The sequence below is a fragment of the Rattus rattus genome, chromosome 3 (assembly GCF_011064425.1).
Source record: "Rattus rattus isolate New Zealand chromosome 3, Rrattus_CSIRO_v1, whole genome shotgun sequence".
Lineage (NCBI taxonomy): Eukaryota > Metazoa > Chordata > Mammalia > Rodentia > Muridae > Rattus > Rattus rattus.
The window spans coordinates 29852871-29874831 of NC_046156.1; the positions used below are offsets into that span (position 1 = coordinate 29852871).

General features: G+C 44.2%; 1 pseudogene; it reads right to left on the bottom strand.

Annotated features, from left to right (window-relative positions):
- LOC116895737 overlaps positions 1-21961 on the bottom strand; it is a 43639-nt pseudogene that overhangs the window by 20211 nt on the left and 1467 nt on the right.

The window sequence follows — 21961 nt, forward strand, 5'->3', positions numbered from 1 at the left end:
TCACCCCAGGGCTACTAACTCTCTGTGTTTGTCAGGTGTATGCTCTGGTGTCAGGCTGTCAGACGATAGATTTAAAGTCACCGGGCAATGTCTTTTTGTGAGATGCATGTTGTCATGCACCAGGTTGAGGGTGAGGGTCAGGACTGTCTCTTTTGACTGCATCCCAACCTTTTCTCTCTGTCTTTCTTTCTGAGCTATGTTTCCTTGTCTGAGGTATCAGGAAGGAGGAGCTGAGTCAGCCTCAATACCACTGTCTTCCTGGTTTAGGTTGGTCCTATGTTCTGTCTTCTGAATACATCACTTTCAGAAACCTGGAGAGTTAAGGAAGGGCTGAAAACATTTCTGATTTAGAAAATGGGCGTGTGTATGTGTGTGTGTGTGTGTGTGTGTGTGTGTGTGTGTGTGTGTCTTCTGCCCTTAGCTTTGTTCTTGGGATCTGGTTTAGATAGATGCACGGGTGTATTCAAATTTTAAGCCGTTTAGTGAGTTTTTTTTTTAATATGTGCACCCACCCATGTAAAGATGGCCTTGATCATTCCAGGGACTAAGTCACTACCTAAAGACTATACATGGACTGACCCTGGGCTCCAACCTCATAGGTAGCAATGAATATTCTAGTAAGATCACCAGTGGAAGGGGAAGCCCTGGGTCCTGCTAAGACTGAACCCCCAGTGAACTAGACTGTCGGGGGGAGGGCGGCAATGGGGGGAGGGTGGGAAGGGGAACACCCATAAGGAAGGGGGGGAGGGAAGGGGGATGTTTGCCCAGAAACCGGGAAAGGGAATAACACTCGAAATGTAAATAAGAAATACTCAAGTTAATAAAAAAAAAAAAAAAAAAAAAAGATGGCCTTGATCAAAGCAGGCACCATTTCCCAACCCTAAACAGTTGTCCTGTGCCCCTCTCAGCCCCGAGCTCCTTCAGGTCACCACTGCTTTGACATCTAGCATCTCTGGGTGGACTCTGATGTTTAGTAGACTCTCTTCTAATAGCTGGTCTGTCGCACTGTCACCTTGACCAGAGGAGGAGGGTGGCAGTCTCTAGGCATTGTTTAAAAAATGCTCAATTCTTTTTTACTTTTTTCTTTTTCTTTTGGTCTTGGACTCACTGTGTAGACTAATGCAGCCCAGAACTTGTCATCCTCTTGGTCTCCCAGGTTCTGGGACTTTAAGAAAGTACTACCAGACCCTGCCAGGAGAGAGTTTTCTTGCACAAGCCTATGTCTACTGCTGCTTTTCTGTCGAAGTTGTTCCTAAGGCTGGGGAGGCTAGGGGAGAACTCCTCCAACAGGAAAGACTCAACTTACAAGAAAATGGGTCAAGGGATGATTTGATCTGTTTGGGCGCTAGGTCTTCAACTGACTTTGGCTGAAGGAAATGGTTTCTCCACTTATGAATAAAAAGGAGGCTGTTACTGACTCTACAGGCAATCTACTTTTGATCAGTGCTAACATCAATGCTATAACCTGTGGCTAGTAACAAGGATATGGGTTCTGGTTGTAATGAAGGCTGTGCCCCGAAGAACACTGTTGGAGCTGTGTAGAAATTGGGACTTAAAGATGAGAAGAACTTGCTTTCTGTTCACGTTTAAGGTTCTTTACACTTAACAGGTGCATAAGTTTCAACACGTCCCTCCCAAACTGATGTGTGAGAAACCTGGCCGCTTAGTCAATGATGTTAAAGAGCAGCCACCTCCTTTCAGGGTGACCAAGCCATTAAGGTTGTTTTGATTGTGGCCTGAGCAGTGGCTTTCTTACAGAACCAGCTTTGCCGGGCTTAGTCTTTATTCTACCATATTGGGACCCAGTCAGAAGCCCTTACCACATGCAGAGCACGAGCCCGCACCAGGCTCTCAGCAATCCCAGCCTGCAAAGAACCATGATCTAATAAACGCTGACAAACACCCAGTCTTAGATATTCAGCTATCACAGCAGAAAACAGAGTAAGCCTTTGAGAGAAGCTTGGTTCTTTTGCTGTGTTTTCTGACTATTTATAAAAATGGTTCATGGAGACAATGAGTTAAAGCAATCTTGCTGAATAGATGCCATGTTGTGACAATGTGATTTTGGCAGGCATTGATGCAAAGTGTAGAAAACCTGAGTCTTAATGTAAACCCTGGATCATATCAATCTCTGCAGGTAAAATGCTAGAGGTCCTCTGAGGACAGCCAGGGCAGCCAGGGACATAAGGAAACATGTCAGGTTGTGGTGTACTAACTTGGCCAGCTTTCCTATAACAGAAACTGCACATGCACACTTGCTTTTGACTCTCTCGATACAGACCGCATTCCATGTTTGCATGCAGTCCCTGGAACATCTCAGGGGTTCAGTCTTGCTAAACTTTCACTGCTAAACATGTCCATTTGTCCTTCCTTTCTTCCTTCCTCCCTTCCTTCCTTCTTTCCTTCCTTCCTTCTTTCCTTCCTTCCTTCCTTTCTTCCTTCCTTCCTTCCTACTTTCCTTCCTTCCTTCCTTCCTTCCTTCCTTCCTTCCTTCCTTCCTTCTTTCCTTCCTTCCTTCCTTCCTTCCTTCCTTTCTTCCTTCCTTCCTTCCTTCCTTCCTTCCTTCCTTCCTTCCTTCCTTCCTTTCTTCTTTTCTTCCAGACAGGATTTCACTGTGTAGCCTTGACTAGCCTGGAACTCATTGTGTAAGACCAGGCTGGCTTCAAACTCATAGAAATCTATCAGCATCCAACAAGTGCTGAGACTACAGACACACCCCATGCGATGTTCGTTTACTTTCCAACCTCTTGTAATATGCTGCGATCTCACACAGCACTTGAGTATTTATAGTACTTTTCTATGTTTTTACATTATAAGAGTGAGTCTGGCTCAGTGATCATTTTTTTTTTGATCATCAAATTTGCTATGAATATTAGGTCCTGGCTTTGAATGTAGTTAATATGGTGTCTCAGTGTCCTCTGCATCCAGAATTCACGACTGCTTCACTGGTGCTGTATCCTGAGTGGGGTGGTGGTGGTGGTGGTGGCAGTACCCAGCACTCAGGATGCAGAGGCAGGCAGATCTCTGAGTTCAAAGCCAGCCTGGTCTACAGAGCAAGTTCTAGGACAGCCAGGTCTACACAGAGAGACCCTGTCTCAAAAACAAACAAACAAACAAACAAACAAAACAAACAAAAAGAAATAGAGAGGGGCTGGAGAGATGGCTCAGGGGTTAAGAGCTCTGACTGCTCTTCCAGAGGTCCTGAGTTCAAATCCCAGCAACCACATGGTGGCTCACAACCATCTGTAATAAGATCTGATGCCCTCTTCTGGTGTGTCTGACAGCTACGGTGTGCTCAGCAAGTACCCTGCTCTCTGGCTACATCCCTACTTGGTTGGGCGCAGCTTTTCAGAGGTGCAGTGGCAGAGACAACCACCCATCTTCCCATCCTCAGTCATCACACTGGGACTCCGACATCAACATACAACATCAGGAGAAACCCAAGAGTGGGAAACACAGCAGAGTCTGAGAAGGTTTCACCGAGGCACACAGCAACTGGGCTTTGCGCTCACGGCATTCTCTTCATTCCCTTTGAAATCTCAAACAGGAAGTGCTGCTTTGTTGCTGGGCTGTATTAGTTAAGAGGGACGAGAGTCCATCATGATGGGGCATGGCAGGCGGCAGGCATGGCAGTGGGCGGCAGGCATGGCGGCAGGAACAGAAAGCTGAGAGCTCACATCTTCAAACACACGCTCAAAGCAGAGAGCACACCAGAAGTAGGCGAGGCTTTTTATTCTCAAAGCATTCCCCCCACACACTGTGTGATTTATGTCCTTCAGCAAGGTGGCATCTCCTGAACCTTCCCAAACAACTCAGCTGGGGGTCAAATATTAACATATATGAGCTTACCGAATCATTCTCATTCAGACTGCTGCAGAAGGGTTTCTTTTGGCACCCGCCTTGGGATGTGATAGTCCTCCATAATCGGGAAGGCACGGGGCTAGGACTGTTACGAAGTTTGTTACATTGTATCTACAACAAGGGCTAAATGAATGCTGGTGCACAAGGTTCTCCAGTGTGCTCTGCCAAGCACGGCAGTCTAAGACGGTGCTGAACACAGTTGAGACATGGCTTCTACCTTAATTAGTCTTGGGATTCCTAAAGAGATACGTCTATTGGGTTTGTTCCCAGGGGATACATATAGTTTATTTAATGTGCAAGTATTTGTGTCTGTGTGGGTGTGTACATACACATGCCCTTGGGTGCCCGTAGAGGTCAGAAGAAGGTATTGGATCATCTGGAGCTGGTGGTTACAGGGGGTTGTAAGTTGTATATACTGAGACCAGTTCTAATCCCCTGGAACAACAAGTGTTCTTTTTAGCCACAGAGCCATTGCCTATGCCCCTCTTTGGTGATTCTTGATCCTCTCAAAATTGGTAGTCAAAACTGAGTGCCAAGTCCCTCCCTTGTGCCAACCATTTCAACACTTACTGGCTTTCTGAACACTTTAGATAGAACACTGTGTAGCGAGGTAAGTTGAGCACTCCAGTGTCTAACATGGGGACAGTTACCACTTGTTTTAAGTTGAGGGCTGCCGTCTCCTGCTTCTGGCATTTGGTAGAAACCTCCCTTGGACTTCAGGGTTAGTTTTGTATCTTTTATGAGTGGGTTATTCCGGTATAGTTGTGAGATTAGACACAGGAGAAACTCAGAAAAACAGTCTGTCATATAGGTGTTAGGAAAAGGAGTCATTGCATGGTACCCTGGGGGCCATGAGGTAAAGAAATGATGTCAGGACGAAGGAGATATGCAGTAGCAGAGGGTTGGATCAGAACCTTTACCTCTCTGCCAAAGGACAAGGCAGAACCAGGCAAGCAACGTGAGTTTGGTTCATTTCAATCATTTCTGTGGGTGTTAAGTTTAGGCATGTCCTTGGTTGTCCTGGGACTGTTAGGGCAGAGGACGCCTGCTTCCTGACTTACAAGGACCAGACAGAAGAATTGCTGTTCTGGATTGGTTAATTTGCATATCTGTAGACACGTTTGGAGTCATGCTACTTTGACTACTGAGAAAGAAATCTGTCCCTGGCCAGAAAACTATTTTTTTTAAATTGTCCCGATATCACAGTGTGCCACCACAATGCCATACAAGGACAGTTCATCCGACAGACCACACAGACAATGACAATCCCATCACAGAACGGAGAGTTTCCTGTTGTCCAGTGGTGCTCTTGCCATCCTAACAGCAGAGTGCAATGTGTCATCACTCACACACTTTTGGCGATGATTGTAAACCTACTGTGCGCAGTACAGTGAAGTTATGGACCCACTCTGTGGCCAGACACTCACTATGCTATATTTTCACAATTAATTTCAGAACATACTTTCTACCTATTTAAAAGGCAGTTTTCCGCGAAGCAGTATGCTGTGTTATGCCGTCAGCAGCTGCGTGCATCTTGAGTTGAGCACAGTTCTTGGTTGTATAAGAGGCCTTTTAGAGTGACTGGCCTCTGCCCTCCAGGTTCATGACAGGACATTCGGTGATGGTCTGGATGAAACTGCCTGACAGTTCATTTCTCAGAACTGTCCTTCACCATTAGGTGACGCAGATGCTTGACTGAACAAGGCATGCTCGGTGTGGAGCTCAATCAGACTGGTTGGACAGCTTCTAGGTCAGCCCTTGAGTGCCAGGGCACTTCTTTCTTTACGTATCCTGACTTTCGGTTAGTGTGCCTGTGGCTGAGGTTGCTCCTTAAAGGGATGGTGGTTGAGGTTGCTCCTTAAAGGGATGGTGGAAAACCACTGGACTCGTCATGTGGGATCAGGTCATTTTGCTGGCCGTGCACTTTTCTGATTACACACAGTAATTTTGATCGCGAATAGGTTTCTTCTTTCACAAGACTCCAAGCACATACTGCTTCGCAAAGCAGGCACCCAAGTCTTCAGTAAACATGATCTTTTTGTTCGTTGTTTTTTTGTTTGAGACAGGGATTCTCTGCGTAGACTTGGATGTCTTAGAACTCAGTCTGTAGACCAGGTTGGCCTCGAACTCAGAGATCCACCTGGTTTTGCCTCCAGAGTCCTGGCATTAAAAGTTTGTACCACCACTGCCCAGCAATAAACATAATCTTAATCTGAGTAATAGTTATTTATCATATCTGGCTTTGTTTGAAGCAAAATCTTATCTGCATGTCCTAGAACCTATTTGTAGCTATGACCTTGAACTCCTGACCTCTTGCCTCTGCCTCCCAGGATTGTAGGCATGTGCTATCACATCCAGTTTATGCAACACAGGGATTGGGCCCAGGTTTTATGCATGCTAGGCAAGCATTGTAGCAACTGAGTTGTATCCAGCCTTGAGGTGATAGTTATGGAGAAATCATGTTGTATCCGAAACTGCATTATAAATATCTCTTGGTCAAAGTTACTATCAAGTCTCATGGGTCTGTGTAGGTAGGGGATCAGGCAAGTCACCTGATAAGGATAACTACTTAACTCTGACTTGGGGATGGAGAAGACTTAATTTGGTTCACAGTTTTGGAGCTGTGGGTCTCTGGTACTGGGATAGGTATGGTGCAACAGAATGGGTCACATCACATCAGCCAAGAAGCAGAGGAACGTGGTGCCTGTACCTGAGTGCTTTCTGTTTTTATCTCTATTCTATCTGAGCCCCCAGTTTATGTGTCAGTGAGGCCCATATCCAGGGTGGCAGGTCTCTCCCAGATGTCCTCATACACAAATCCAGAGTATGGTTTCCTAACCTTGGGTTTCTCATTTCATCCAAGACAGACAAGATTCACAATCCCAGTAACACTGTGAGAAGGAATAATTTAGAGCCTCTCATGGAAGTTTAGTGCCAGGGAAATGTTAGTGATCCCTCCCCCCAAAAAAAGACAGGATCTGATGCAACTCACTGCAGGGTCTTTATTCTATTCAAGCTAGCTTGGGCTCCCCCAATGCACCTCTATCACGCAGGACAGTTTTGGCGCTGAATGTCTATCAGGGCGAGGCTTTATAGTAAGCAGTAAGAAGTGAGTATGTGTACAAGCATCTAATTGGAAAGCTACTGTGTCCTTTTACATAATTGGCTGGTGCTGGGAGTCATATCATAAACTTAATTTCTGTCCTTCTGTGCTACTAGGCAGGGGGTGGACTTGTAACCTGGAGACACTGGTCTTGTTGAGGGTGGAGATTCTGGTCATGTTGGGGATTAGCCGAGAGACTGGAGCTAGGCTTGGGTTTTGTTGAGGGTCAACTTGGAAACTAATGTGAGGTACCAGCCCGTTAGTTTACCTGAGTTCACTCTTAGGTCAGATTTTAGTCTGAACTTAAAAGTTTTGGCTTCTCATCAGCACCTGACAAGAGCTCCAAATTCATAGCTGGAACTCAAGGCTTCCAGAGGAAAGGTCGCCCAAGGTGAGGCCATAGGGAGAGTGGGCATGAGGCAGGAAGGGAGGGGAAGGAGCGCTTGGCAGCTTCAGAGGCTCACCTTAATCCGGGTTTAGGGAACCAAGAAGAGACAGACCAAGGGCTAAGACTAAAGAGGTGAGAGTGGGAGCCGGAGAGGAGCAGGAAGCCAGCCAATAAGGACTAACCGTCTGTTGTTCCATTTGTGGTCTAAAGGCTTGTCCTACCAGGAATGTACGGCTGCTGAAGTTTTCAAGAGCTGGGTGGGCATGGCCTGAGAGTAACTGTGGAGGGGATATCGTTCACATCGAGCAGGATCTAATGACGAGACTAACACATTTCTATGTGGCTGACACCCAGGAGATGTTTGCTGCCCATGCTGAGGTAGTTTGCAGAGGGGTGAGAGGTCAGGTAGCCTCAGGAAGTGACAGGAGCTGGAAACAGGAAAACAGTAACAATCACAGTTTACTGACAGCAGCTGTCTTTTACATGGCCATAAATTCATGTCTCTTGTGTGTCTAGACTATCACATTGTGATTTAATCTAATTGCATACCAAAGGTAAACTTGTTTTTGCTTTTTTATTTTCTTTTCTTAAAATAACCTTTTATAGACAACTTACTTTGAGTTGACTGGTACTTTGGGGTACCAGTTGCTGATTACTTTAAAATGTTACTACTTTTGTGGGACAAGACCGTGGTAAAAGTGGGTTGAACTTACTGCGATGAAATTACTGTTTTATTAATTCGAAAGTACATTACAGGATTTTGTACCAAGCTCACAGGTTTCAGTTTGCAAGAAACCATCCCCCCGACAGAAACAAAAACAAAGCAAAACACCCATAGGCTTTCAAACCAACAATCTTCGGCCAAACCTCCATCCAAAAGATTCTCATTAAATATTACAATTATAAAATAAACCCCAGATCTTGTACTGTAATCAGAGTTCAGGTCTCCAGTGAACCCGTAAATTGTTATGAAACCTCGACTTCCCAAAGTCTGTGACAAGCAGCCGTGTATTCGTATCCATCACACGAGGTTCGCAACCTGAGACAAAGGTCACCGTTCTTGAACTGTGTCAGGCTCTCAGCAGGCAGCACCTGACCAGGTGAAGATGAGAAGAATTTTACTCTAGCTTAGCTATGAGAAATGCAAATCTTACTTCCTTTTTTTTTTTTTTTGCCAGCTTCGTTTTTCTGTCACTAAAACATCATGCTACCTGGGCAATGTTTAGGTTTTCTGTCAGTTCAAATGAGACTAAGAGCCAATGCAAATTTAGCTCCCCACCCCGAACCCCCATCCCTCCACCCCATCCCCCCATCCTCCACCCCCACCCTCCATCCCCCACCCCCGGAGCTGAGGACTAACCAGGGCCTTGCGCCATATAGGCAAGCGCCTACCTACTTTTAATGCAATCCAACTTTACCTCCATATTCTTCTGATTCTGCATCCTGAGTAAGGAACTCACAGACTCAGTTTTTCATGAGGAGCAATGTAGGGTGATATTATTGATATTTCTTGTCTGTCTGTCTTTGTTTCTTTGTTTCTTATTTCTTTTTGAGACAGGGTTTCTCTCTGTAGCCCTGGCTATCCTGAAACTCACTTTGTAGACCAGGCTGCCCTCGAACTCACAGATATGAGCCTGACTCTGCCTCCCAAGTGCTGGGACTGCTACCCCACTTGGCTTGGCATTCTTGGTATTTCGAGCCTCATCTGATCCTCTCTGGTCCACAGAGAATCACATGGTTATATATGCTAAGGTTTCAAGAGGCAACTGCATTTAAACAGCTCCCCCATCTTACTAATGAAGTGCTGCTCTGTGGTTAGGATGTGTTTGCTCTAAAGGCTCATATGTTGAACTTGTGCTCTCCAGCTAGTGGCTCTGTTGAAAGGTGAGAGGCTCCTGAGGTCTCTGACACAATCATCAAATTACACTCTTAGTGGATTGATCATATGGTATTACCATGAGGCAGGATTTAGTTGAAGGAGTGTGAGTCATTGAGGGCATCCTCAGGAAAGATGTGCCATATTTCTGACCCTTCCCTTTGTTCCTACCTCCTGTGTACCATGAGGAGAGCTCCGCTACCTTAACATACACTTGGCACCTTATGAATTTCAGTCTTGCCTTGGGCCAATAGCAATAGAGACAGTGATCCACGGGTATAATGTCTGAGATCAGGGAATGAAATAAATCTTTCCTCACTTTGAGTTGTTTTCTCTTCGGTATCTGTCAATGCAATGGAAATCTAGCATATAGAGCAAACTTATGAGGTCTGACATAATTCTTGAAATTTCTGTACTGCTACTATAAATGAAGCTATTCCGTATAGGAGCCTGTGTAAGGAAAGCTGTGAGCTTACTGTGAACTATGGATGGGGCAGAGTGCAGAGAGTTCTTCCCACAAGGGGGCCTTCTATACACTATGAGAAAGGAATGGACTTGAAAGCAAGGGCATGAAGGAAATGCCACGGCGTATCCACAATATCTGTGCAGGCAAGACAAAGGCCTGTGAGGGATATTCTTGACTCTTCACATGACCAAACATGATAAGACATAGCACCAGGTGTATTATCTTGCTGCACTTTTATTTGCTAAAGCTAACCATAGACATCACCTTGTGTTTTGTTTGCTTTAGTAATAAAGTGAGAAGTGCTTTGTTCGCACTACTCTTGAACTCAGATTCCTGGAGTTCCCTGGTACCCTACACAGGTCTTTAGAATATGCATTGATTCACAGAAACTTAGCCTCATTGACCACAAGGTGGGTTGACATTTTCCATGCACCATTTCTCTTGCAGACTGGTATTTCCTTTTATTCAACTTTGAGAAACACCGGGACAGAGTGTGGTTTCTCCTGCTGACAGTGGTATCTCTCTTTTCTGATCCCTCTAGATACACCTCCTTTGTAGCAAGTGAAGGCAGCCCTGAGTGAATGAAGCTTTCTCTGTAATTGGCACCTAGCACATATTTGCTGAATAGGTGAGTTAGTGCTAAGTTTTGTCCCTGAAGAGAAAGATAAAACCGTAATTTGATGGCTTGAAGGACTAGAGGTGAGTAGATGGGACTGCAAGTAGAATTCTGATTAAATTATGAAGGATAGGAACCAGGGAAGGTAGAATTAGGGCATAGGAAGAATAAAGGGACACTCAGAATAAGACTCCAGGACACCAAAGAGGGCAGGATTCGAGTTATAGGTCAGAGTCAGAGTGAGAAAGATCACCCGGTGATTGAAGGCCGAAGAGATGCTCTGTAGAGAGCTTTCATTTTCTTGAAAGGGGAAATGTTAGCCAAGAATGAGAAAGGAGAACAAACAATAGACATAGAGTAGGCTTGAAATGGTCATGGTGAGAGTTTGTAGGGGTACAGGGGACTCAGCAGTGTGCTTCAGGGCTCTGAGGCAGGACGCCAGGCATGTGCAATTTCATTGCTGTAAGCTATCGATCCCTTTCTCTCCTTCCACCACCCATTTACTGCCTGCACTTGATTCTTGTGTAAATGGATTGGGGGAATTGAACTCAGGACCTCTGGAAGAGCAGTCAGTGCTCTTAACCACTGAGCCATCTCTCCAGCCCAGCACAAGGCATCTTAACAAAGGATAATCATCATTGCAGCAACCGCTGACGAAGGTGTTTGACAGAAGGAATCCAGGTTCGCCAGGTTGGGAATAGCAGATTAAAGGCCAGTTTTCAGGTCAGTAAAGTTTACAGGCAGGGATTTCATGGGGTTGTAATATCATCATACACGTGACATCCATGATTAAAGAGTGGGAAACAACTGAAAACAGTAAAAAAAAATTAGGTAAAGTCTAGAATACATTAAATAGCCAAATAAATACTCTGGGATGATTTATCAACACATCTGTGTTTTGAGAAAGATCAGAGGACATTTGGCTTGACTTCTTTGAGTTGGATCAAAGGCCAAACTATTAATTGAACACTGGTTCTGCCACAAATGAACATTGCGAATTTTCTTTTAATTGACCTCCATACTGCTTTTAGAAGAAACAAAAAAGGGAAATGGATTACTACACATAGCCAATATACCCAATATAGAAAGGAGTCAGCTGACAGGGAAATGGGTACAATGAATAATTGACTTATTACTGTTGCTATTACTGAGTTTTGGTTGTCTCTGTCTTCAGATTTTTAATAGGCGGGAAATCTAAACCGTTTTTTAAAGCACAGTGTGCTGAGGCCACATAGCAAAGATCCAAAGCACTGACAGGATCTAATTCTGTGAGGACCCGAAGCGAAAGGAACTCACATACAATTCAACGGAAATGCACTATGGAGAGATAGTTTGGAAGATTTAGGTAAATAAGATGTTTCTAGCAGCATTAGTCACAGTTACAAAAATGTCCTAGAGTAGGAAAGTGGAGAAATAAACTGTGGTATATCCAACAAAGGTCTATTACTCACCACTGAAAAGGAGTATTTTTTTCAAGCCACAATAAACATAGGAGAAAATGTCAAATACCTACAACTCAGTGAAGAAACCAATATGGAAAAATCTACATACTATATATGTACTATATACATACCATACTATATATGAGTCCTACTATATGATATTCTGAAAAAATCAAAACTGTAGAAACAGTTAACAAAAAAAAGGACCGATAACCAAGTGCCAGGGAGGAATGAAGATGGATCAATAGGACACATAGGTTTGTCAGCGCAAATAACTATTCTATGACACATCAAAATGGTAGATACATGCTATTTGACATTTCTCAAAGCTCATAGAACACACAGTGTAGACCAATGTTGAGTGATTAGAAAAGTAGCAGTCAAGTCATCGTGTATGTGTCTATCCGTCTATATAGACAAGTATCCACATGGCTTTAGTATTTGTTTTCCTTGATGGCATTCCACTTGGACTAGAAGAAACAGCACCCAGGTTGGGCTTTTGCTATTGCCTTTGGTCAGCATGCTGATGAATCCTGTTCATAAGTAACACAGAAGTGACTGTCACTCAAGGAAGATGCATGGGGTTCAGACGGCTTACGGAAGGACCTTGCTCTGAGGTACCAGCTATATGACCAGGGGCTGCAGCGCTCGGCTGGTCACTACAGAAGTATGTGGAAGAAGCTGCCAGAGTATTCCACTACCATATGGGCTGTTCTCTTTGAGCATTTCATGTCTACTGGGTTCTCAGACCCCACTCTCCATGCTGTGACTCACCTCTGTGTTCTGTAATGCACCTACGCTCTGAGCATGCTCTGTCAGAAACATGGCACCTGGGTGCCTTTCTACAATGTCAGAATAAAGGAAAGTCCTCCCAAACCAGGGCCCCAGAACAAGCGCAAGGTTCCAGGAAATCTGCTGCCCATGGAATTCCTAGAAAGCATCTCACACCCACCATGTGCCCTGAACCTGGAGGTTGCAAAACAGGCAATTTGTCTTCTCTGTTGCCGCCCTGCAGTTTTGAAAAACAGTTTATCTGGATCTGGCAAACCCGTGTCTTCTCCCCCTCCATACTCTTCCGTACAAAAACTGCTCGCAGACTCAGCACAGCACATCGTTCTGCACCCTCAGACACTGCCTCAGGGTCTCAGGGGGCACTGCCTCTCAGACCAGTGCAAACCTGCTTTCACCGTAGAGACTGATCTGACTTCTCACTCTCATTTCTCTCTGCTTGTTCATTTCTTGCATCTTCTCACTCAGAAGTTATGGATCATCAATCCCTGGACAGGTGCAATGCTTTCAGGGGCCGAGTGTTCTCGGTTCCGCTTCCCTGGAGGATCTAGGGGTGACGGACACAGGTGTTCTATTTCAATGTTAATTGCAATTTTAATTTTACTAGCACTCATATCACACAGTAAATAGACCAGTTCTCTCTCTCTCTCTCTCTCTCTCTCTCTCTCTCTCTCTCTCTCTCTCTCTCACACACACACACACACACACACACACATGTATACTATATGATGTACTATATATAGTATATATTATTATTATTATTATTATAGAACCCATAAATATTAGGATATATTGGTTAAATAATAAGTACAAAGGGCTAAAGGGGCTGTCTTTGTTACTTCTTTATTGCTGTAAAGGGACACCATGACCAAGGCAACGTATAGAATTAGGGATTACAGTTTCATAGAGTTAGAGTCTGTGGTCATCATGGTGGGGACCATGCCAGCAGGCAGGTCAGGTCGGCATGGTGCTAGTGCGGTAGCTGATACCCTATATTCCAAGACACTACCACGAGGCAGAGAAAGCTAACCTGGAGTGGCATGGGCTTTTGAAACCACAAGATTCACCTCTAGTGCCACACCTCTTCCAACAAGACGTACTTCTCGTACTTCTTAATCCTTCCCCAACGGCTTACACAAACTGGTGACCACACATTCAGATATGTAAGCCTGAGGGATCCAGCCTCCTTCCAACCACCGCAGAGCCTGCTGCAGAGTCTCTAGAGATTTCAGAAGCAGAAATGCCGTCTGCATGGACAATAGCCTAGAGCAGTGGCAGGGACCAGAACACTGCGACAGAGTCCAGTTGTGTGGGTCACAGGTTAATGCCGAGCGAGTCCAGCCAAGGGGCAGGACGAGTTCAGATGGAGAAACAGGAGATGGATGGAGGTCTAGGCAGCTGACTAGGAAGATGGATACACGGCCCTTGAATAGGCTGTGTCAATAGTAGGAGGTGAGCTGATCTGATCCCTAGAGACAGTTTGAAGTCCTCTTCTTTGCCTGTTGGTTTTTGGTGGACAGGCCAGGTGTTAGGTGATAGGCTGGTGGGACTGTCAGCATCCCTGTTCTGGTAAGGGCGTTTCATACTTTCCTTGGCCTGGGGGTGGGGGGAGGTGGTTCAGCATGTTCCTGGTCTTGGTTACCTTGCCATGGTTTCAATATGCTCAAGTGTCTCTCTACAGTTTTGATTCACCTTGGTAAATTTACGAAGTAACACCTTTCTAGTCTCAGTGCTACCCAGCACGTTTCCACCTAGGTACATGGTGGTCTTCCATTTTCACAATGGCCAATGTTTGTAAACCCCTGTGTTACCCAAAGTGGACTGAATTAGAGAAGGGCACGGGCTGATCCCAATGACTCAATTTGCTAGATTAAATACACAGTGCATTAGTAAGGATTCACTAGAAAGATAGACTGGTTGAAGGTCTGTCTGGGACAGAGATGTCCTCCTCCCGCCCCCTGATGAGTGTGTGTGTGTGTGTGTGTGTGTGTGTGTGTGTGTGTGTGGTGTGGTGTGTAGTGTGTATGTGGTGTATGTGGTGTGTGTGTGTGTGTGTGTGTGTGTATGTATGTGGTATGTGTGGTATGTATGTGCATACATACACAAAGATTTGTTATTGATGCTCTAACTTTTCTGGGGCTAGTAAAAAAAAAAATCTATTCTGCCCAGAGAGGTACAAAGGAAAGTATGATTTCATCAAAATTTCACTTGGAAAACAAGTGAGTTTATTAGGCTTGGACACAGAGCACAGGTGAGGGGATGCTTAGAGAAGTGTGGGTGACCTCGAGACATCTGTATTGCTGCAAAGTCCCAGCCATCATGGTGACACACTTGTGGAAGATGCATCACAGAGTCCTCCTTTTGGCTAACCTTCAACTTCTTGGACACACTAGCACTTCCCAAGATTACTTAAGGCTGGGGGGTAGTGCAGGGAAGAGTTTTAGGTCAGGGTCCTGTGACCCTCTCCTACTCCCTTCTACTAGGGAGCATCACTAACTCCATCATTCTACCATAGAGCTGGCTACCACTTGTATTCTGTTCATTAGTAGCCATGGCTATTGGAATAAGATAATCTCTACTCCAAGTAACATGTCACACGATAGTTGTAAAGAAATGGCTTTGGTGATTATGGATCCTCCCAAGTTCCAGCATCTGCAGTCAGTACACTAAAGACTCACAGAAGGGCCAATAACACAGTTCTAGAATAAAAGCTACAGGCTGGTGAATGAAGGCAGAGTTTCCGTTTAAATCAGAAGTTGAAAAGGTCCACGAAGGCAGGCTATCCCTTTTTCACTCTTGTCTTCCAATGACTGAGTGAGGCCCACTGATGTTTGAGATATGCTATATTTGGTAAGTTGGCTCAGATGTCAATCTCACTGAGCAAACCTCTCACAGGCACGCTAAGAATGTGTCACCAAATGTGTAGGTACTCATGGCCCAGATAAGATCACACGTCAACCAGCCATCATACACGATGACCGCACAGGTCTGTTGGTAGGCAGCTGCCACATCATGAAGCGAACAGGTTTGAAATGGTATTGCTGGGTACCAATCCAGCCAGAACAATCGTGTAATGTTTGCAGCGTCATACTCGGGAGTCCCTCATGCTTGCCTATTGTGAGGGGCGACTGGTTCAGCACAATACAGAGGCAGAGGAGAGAGCTGTGGCTCCCGATCTTGCAGTTTCTCTATCAGATGGCAGGGACAGTGGTGCCAGCCTAGTCCTACCTGCTAGCTTGCACGCACATACACTGCCCCTAAGGAACACTTGTCCCTGAGAGAAACTCTGGCTCAGAGGAGGCCCAGCTCCAAGGAGGGAGGGAAACTAGAGGACTCCACCCACGCACGCACGCACGCACGCACGCACGCGCACACGCACGCGCACACGTTCCCCTGCAAAATCTCTTCGTAATGCTCCTCTTCTCTAATAGTAAATTTTGCGATGGTACAAAGACAGTAAACCTGGCTGCATGTGAGATAGCCAGACACACAAGGTCCACTAGAGCTCTGTTTCTTTCACAGCAGCATCCAAAGCTTGGATTCTTCTAGACTCTAGAGGGAAATCAGGCTCAAGCGCTAAGGCTGCCCCTATGGAGCAAGGTGTATCATTGCATGGCTTATGCTGCAGAACCTTATTTTCTGGAGGCTGGAAGGCTAAAACCCACTCCTCAGCAGGGTTGTTTCCTACTAAGGATGGAGAGACAATGGGTTCTCCTCTGACATTTACAAGAAGTCATTAGTATACCTCGTCTTTGACTGCATTTCTGAACCGGTTGGGCCATTTGCGCAGTGAGCAAAATTGGGATGTTCTTGATACGATGGAGTATTTATTTCTTACTAATTTCTTTTCCATGGCACATATGAAACTCTTCTTATCTGTCCGTTTCCCTATTTCCCCTCCTTTCTCTTTCGCTCTTCCATAACCTCAACCATATATTTTCCTTCAAATCTGTGCCCCTGACAGATAACACAAACGAGACTATTACTTATTTCAACTGGTCAGGGCTCAGTGTCACCTGAAGACTTGTCTCAAGACAATCTTTTCTTGCCACAGCCCAGCAGCTGTGGTTTGGACATGGATGTCCTGGAGAGGTGGTCCCCGGTGATTGGCACTATGGGGTTGTTGAAGAACTTTTAGGAAGTGGCGTTTAGATGAAAAAAGTTGGACTGTCAGGGACTTGTCTTTCTGTTATAGTTTGAATGTGAAACATCACCCATAGGTTATTGTGTTCTAAACACTTACTCCCAAGCTGATGGTCACTGGAGGAGGACCATCCCAAGCTGGGGCTTGACTGAACAGTGTAGAGCTGTACAGGAGGTGGGGCTTGGAGCATGTAAATGGATCTGCTGCTTCCTGGCCCTTGAAGCTGTGAGCAGTCCTCACCACACGCATGTTCTCTTAGCTGTAAACCCAACTCCCCTTCCCCCCGAAAGGGACTGCACCCTCTTAAACTGAAAGCCAAAATAAATCCTGTCTGTCTTAGGTTGCTTCTTCTTTATTGTTTGAGAACTTTATATATGCATATATTGTTGAAAGAAACAGCTCATATCAAAGGAATAAAAGATACAGTTTATTCTGGAGCCAAATATAAGTGACTGTGGCTTGGGAACATATATGCAGGTCTCCTCAAATAAAATGTCCCAATGTAGAAGCATCTTCATGGAGTTTTAATAGAAGCATAACAAAGAACGTTATAAACCAAGGCATTTTAAAAAACACAGTTGTGGAAACACTAGGTAGGCGGTTACAACAGGGCACAGGGACCTTGAGACTATAGGTCTCAGGTGTCACATGATGGCATTCTTGGCCCTCCCATTGGTTGAGACCTCCCACTGGCTGAGAATAGATTTTGTGAATGTCAAAATTGTCAATTGTAGAGGCTATTGTCTTTTATCAGGATGTTAGGGCTGATACTGAGGTGGGCAAGGGCTCTTTACTGAGAGGAAGAGAGCCCCAGAGAAAGTGGAACTAGGCTATCGGATCAGTAACAGTCTAAAACCTCCACAGTCCTTGGAGTGTTTTTAGCAGATTGGCCTAAGTAGACAGACAGCCTCTTTCCAGGACTACCCACTCACACATTTAAAGCGATTTGACCGAATCCACCTCCCAAATCTTCCCGGTGGCAATTAGGGACTTTCTTGTCAGATATTTGGTCCCAGTGATGAGAAAACTGCTAAAGTCATGAAGAGGATATCAGGACCCAGGCCCTCCCCTGCCTTTCTGTTGGGTTCCCAGATGTCCCTAGGGGAGCAACTGAACTCTTCTTTATGCTCTGATATTTACTTCACCAAAGCACAGGCTGAGTGGCCACAGACAGACCTCCAACCGTGAGCCTGAACTAACCCTTTGTTCTAAGTTGAGTTTTTCCAATGCTTTGTCACAAATTTGACTCCAAATCCAAATAAATGACCCGACCCTGTTCTGCTCCTAAAAAAAGCTGCAGCCGGAAGCCTAAGAGACACTTCCTCACCCTGGTGAGCAGAAACCCTGATTTGCCTCACCCAGAGACTTTACTGGTAATAGTTTAGGTTCGGCCATGCAGCATCAGGAATACTCTCTGAACTCCATGTTGCAACCCAACCTTTAGCCCTGGCACGTTCCCTGTGCTGACTCCGTATTCCTCATATGACTTTACACTTTATTGGTCAGGGTCCGAGTGCTCAGTGTGATTTTTGTCTTGAACAGGATTTACCCATCAGAAAGGCAGATCGTCAGGTGTGGTTTTCAAATGTACAGTTTATAGCTCACACAGCAGAAAGAGGGAAACAACTCAAGGTCAGAGCCAGGCCAGGGGCAGGGGAGCCTGGTAGGAGGATGGATCACTGGGTTTCTTGTTGTGAGAGTACATGGCTCATGTGTGTTGAGGTTGGTGGAGACCAGCATCCACTGAACTGGCAGGAATTTTTTTTCTAGCCCTTCGGGACCCTACAGAGACTTATCTCATTCTTTCAGATGCCTTGGTTCCTGCTTTGACTGATGTGCACCATCAGCTCCCGGGGTTTGTGGTCTGACATCATTGTGTTGAGCCTCCATCTTTGTTTTTTTTCTAAATGTTTACTACAGTAGTCCCCAAACAATTTTAGTCTCTTAATGTCAGAATTGTTTTTGTCTCAAGGACTAGAATTATAGATCTTCAGCTGTTATTGCTGAACAAATAAATTATTATCTAATTACTGATCACTGAAATAACTTAAACCCATTAGGTCATGGTGGTGCCAACCTTTAATCCCTGCACTGGGAAGGGTAGAAGTAGGCAGATCTCTGAGTTTGAGGCCTTCCTGGTCTACAGAGTGAGTCCCAGAAGAGCCACACAGAGAAACCCTGTCTCCAAAACCAAACCAAACCAAACCAAACCAAACCAAACCAAACCAAACCAAAAAAAGGAAAGGGCTGGAGAGATGGCTCACCGGTTTAGAGCACTGACTGTTCTTCTGGATGTCCTGAGTTCAATTCCCAGCAACCACATGGTGGCTCACAACCATCTGTAATGGGATCTGATGCCCTCTTCTGGTGCGTCTGAAGACAATGACAGTGTACTTATATATAATAAATAAATAAATAAATAAATAAATAAATAAATATTTTTAAAAAACAGAAAGAAGAGAAGGAGGAAGAGGATGAGGAGGAGGAGGAGGAGGAGGAGGAGGAGGAGGAGGAAGAAGAAGAAGAAGAAGAAGAAGAAGAAGAAGAAGAAGAAGAAGAAGAAGAAGAAGAAGAAGTTGAAGTTGGATCAGTAAAACCAAGAGAGAATGAGAAGGAGAGTAGGAAGCTAATGGGAACTTGAGAATGACACCAGAAGAACAAACATCCAGTCTATTAGTGCTCAAGAAGGACTCAACACTGCCAAAGCAGGAGAAAGTTTATTCAAAGAAACAATAAAGGAAAACTCCCCCCACTTGCCAGCAAGAGGGAGAATGAGGAGCTGCCTCAGTGCGAGCCAGTGAAAAGGGATCAAGACAAGAAAAACAAACAAACAAACAAACAAAAAAACAAACAAACAAAATAACCACACTATTCTGAACAGAGAGAAAGAACTGGAGGAATTCACACAAGTGGTGATGAGATAGCTGGAAAGTATACATGGAAAAGACAGTGCAAAGAAGTGAGCCAAGCTGAACACAGCTCCAGCAGCATGGCTTCCCCCTGATGACAAGAGAAGCAGAAGCCCGATCCAAATGATAAACCAGGAAGTCCTTGTAGAGAGAGAGATGAACACTTTTACCCTCAGGCCAAGGTTTGATCTTCATTGTCAATTGTAAATAATTTAGAGTGTGAGATCGCTGAGTCCTGGATCAGCAAGTGGATCAACCTCTTACCACAGGAACGAGAATTCTGATGCTCCAGGGGTCACATGACATCTACAGCTCATCTCTCCAGAAGAAGAACAACTGTGCTGTGCTGATGGGGACCCAGTACAGTTCTTAAAGGAAAAGCCCTTTAAATCCAGATAGAAGTTTAAAATATCCCAGATGCCATAATCCATGACTTCAAAGTATGCTACAGAGCCATAGTAACAAAAACAGCATGGCATTAGCCTTAAACCAGAGGTGGACTAGAGACAAATCCACACCGTTACGGCCACCTAATCTTTGACAAAAGTGTCAAAATATACATTTGAAGAAACAAAACCAATCCCGCTTGGAAAACCAGATTTTAATATGTAAAAGAATGAAACTAGATCCTCATTTCTTACCCTACACAAAAATCAATTCAAAACAGACCAAAATCCTTAATATAAAATCTGAAACTCTAACCCTACTGGAGGAAAAGTAGGCAAGACACCTCTAGAGATAGGCGTTGGCGGGTATTTCTGAAAAGGACTCTAAGAGTGCAGGGAACAACACCAACATTTAACAAACGGCGTCTCATAAAAGCAAAGTACTTTTGTACATCAAAGGTTAAAAAAAAATCAGCAGTGTGAAGAGGTGGATGGTAGAATGGGACAAATCTTTGTGAACTCTACATCTTCCAGGAGATTAATATGTAGAACCCAAAGAATTAGATAGGACAAATGCCAAAAATAACCATTCAACCAATAAATAAATCAATGAGCTGAATGGACACTTCTCAAAAGAAGAAAAGCAAATGGTGAATAAATATGTAGAAACTTGTTTAAGATCTCTAGTTATCAGAAAAATGCAAGCTCAAGTGGTACTGTGATTCTATCTCACCTCAGGTAGAATAGTTATTGTTCAGAAAAGTTGGGTGTGGGGTATGATGACAATGAATGCTGACAGGATGTGGAGAAAGAGAAGCACTTAGAACCCAGCTGGTGGAAACCAGAGTGAGGATTCCTCAAAAAACTAACAGAGCTATTATATGGTTGATCCTCAGCACTCCGAGGTAGGAACTGGGAGGTTTCTAAGTCGTCACACAGAGACGCGTGCACACACATGTTTACCGCTGAGCTGTCGCAATAGTGATGGCTACAAGGGTCCCTCAATACGGGAATGAATAAATAAAATGTGTATATACACTGTGGGTTTCTATTTAGCTGTAAAGAGGAACGAAGTTATAATATTTGTGAAAAGAAAAACGAATGGACTGATGATAATCATTATGTTAAGCAACACAAATCACATTCAGCCAGAGAAATAATGCATGTTTTCTTCCATAGGTTGATGTCAGCTTGGGTTACAAAGGAAGAAATAAACAAAAGCCGGGAAGCATAAATGCATGTAAAAGGGGGAAGATATATTGAAAAGACAAGAATGGTTTAAAAGAACTTATCATCAAAATATGTTTTTATAATAACCTTGGTGATAATAAAGCAAAAATCCAGGATGTAACCAAATATTATAAGCAAGAAACCCAACTACATTTCTCACCAAAGATAATACAACTACAGGGAGAAAGAAAGGAATCACAACACAATTAGTGAATTAGTAACAAAGTAACAGTAGAAAAGGTTTGCAGCCATTTACTTTAAATGTAAATGGATCAAATTATTCAATGAAAAGGCACAGAGTGACTAAATGGATAAAACCCAAACCTCTATTACACAGTGCTTATTCACTTTGGCGGGGTATGGTAGTGCATTCCTTTAAATCTCATAACTCAGGAGGCAGAGGCAGGAGGATCTCTGTGAGTTCAAGTCCAGCTTCATCTATATAACCAGTTCCAGGCCAGCCAGGACTTCAAAGCCCCATGTCAGTAAAATCTAAATGATAGTAGGAACATCCATATTTACCTCAGATAAAATAGATTTTTAAAATCAAACCTAATAAAAAGAAATAAGGGATTTCACTGTATAATAATAAAAAGAAATGCTAGCTTTAAATGTGTGCCTCATACCAAGGTACCTCCATATATGAAATAAATATTAACAAACCTAATGGAAGAAATTAGTAGATGGCTTTAAAGCTCCACTTTCAGCAATGGATGGATCATTCAGAAGGAAAAATAAAAAATACAAAGCA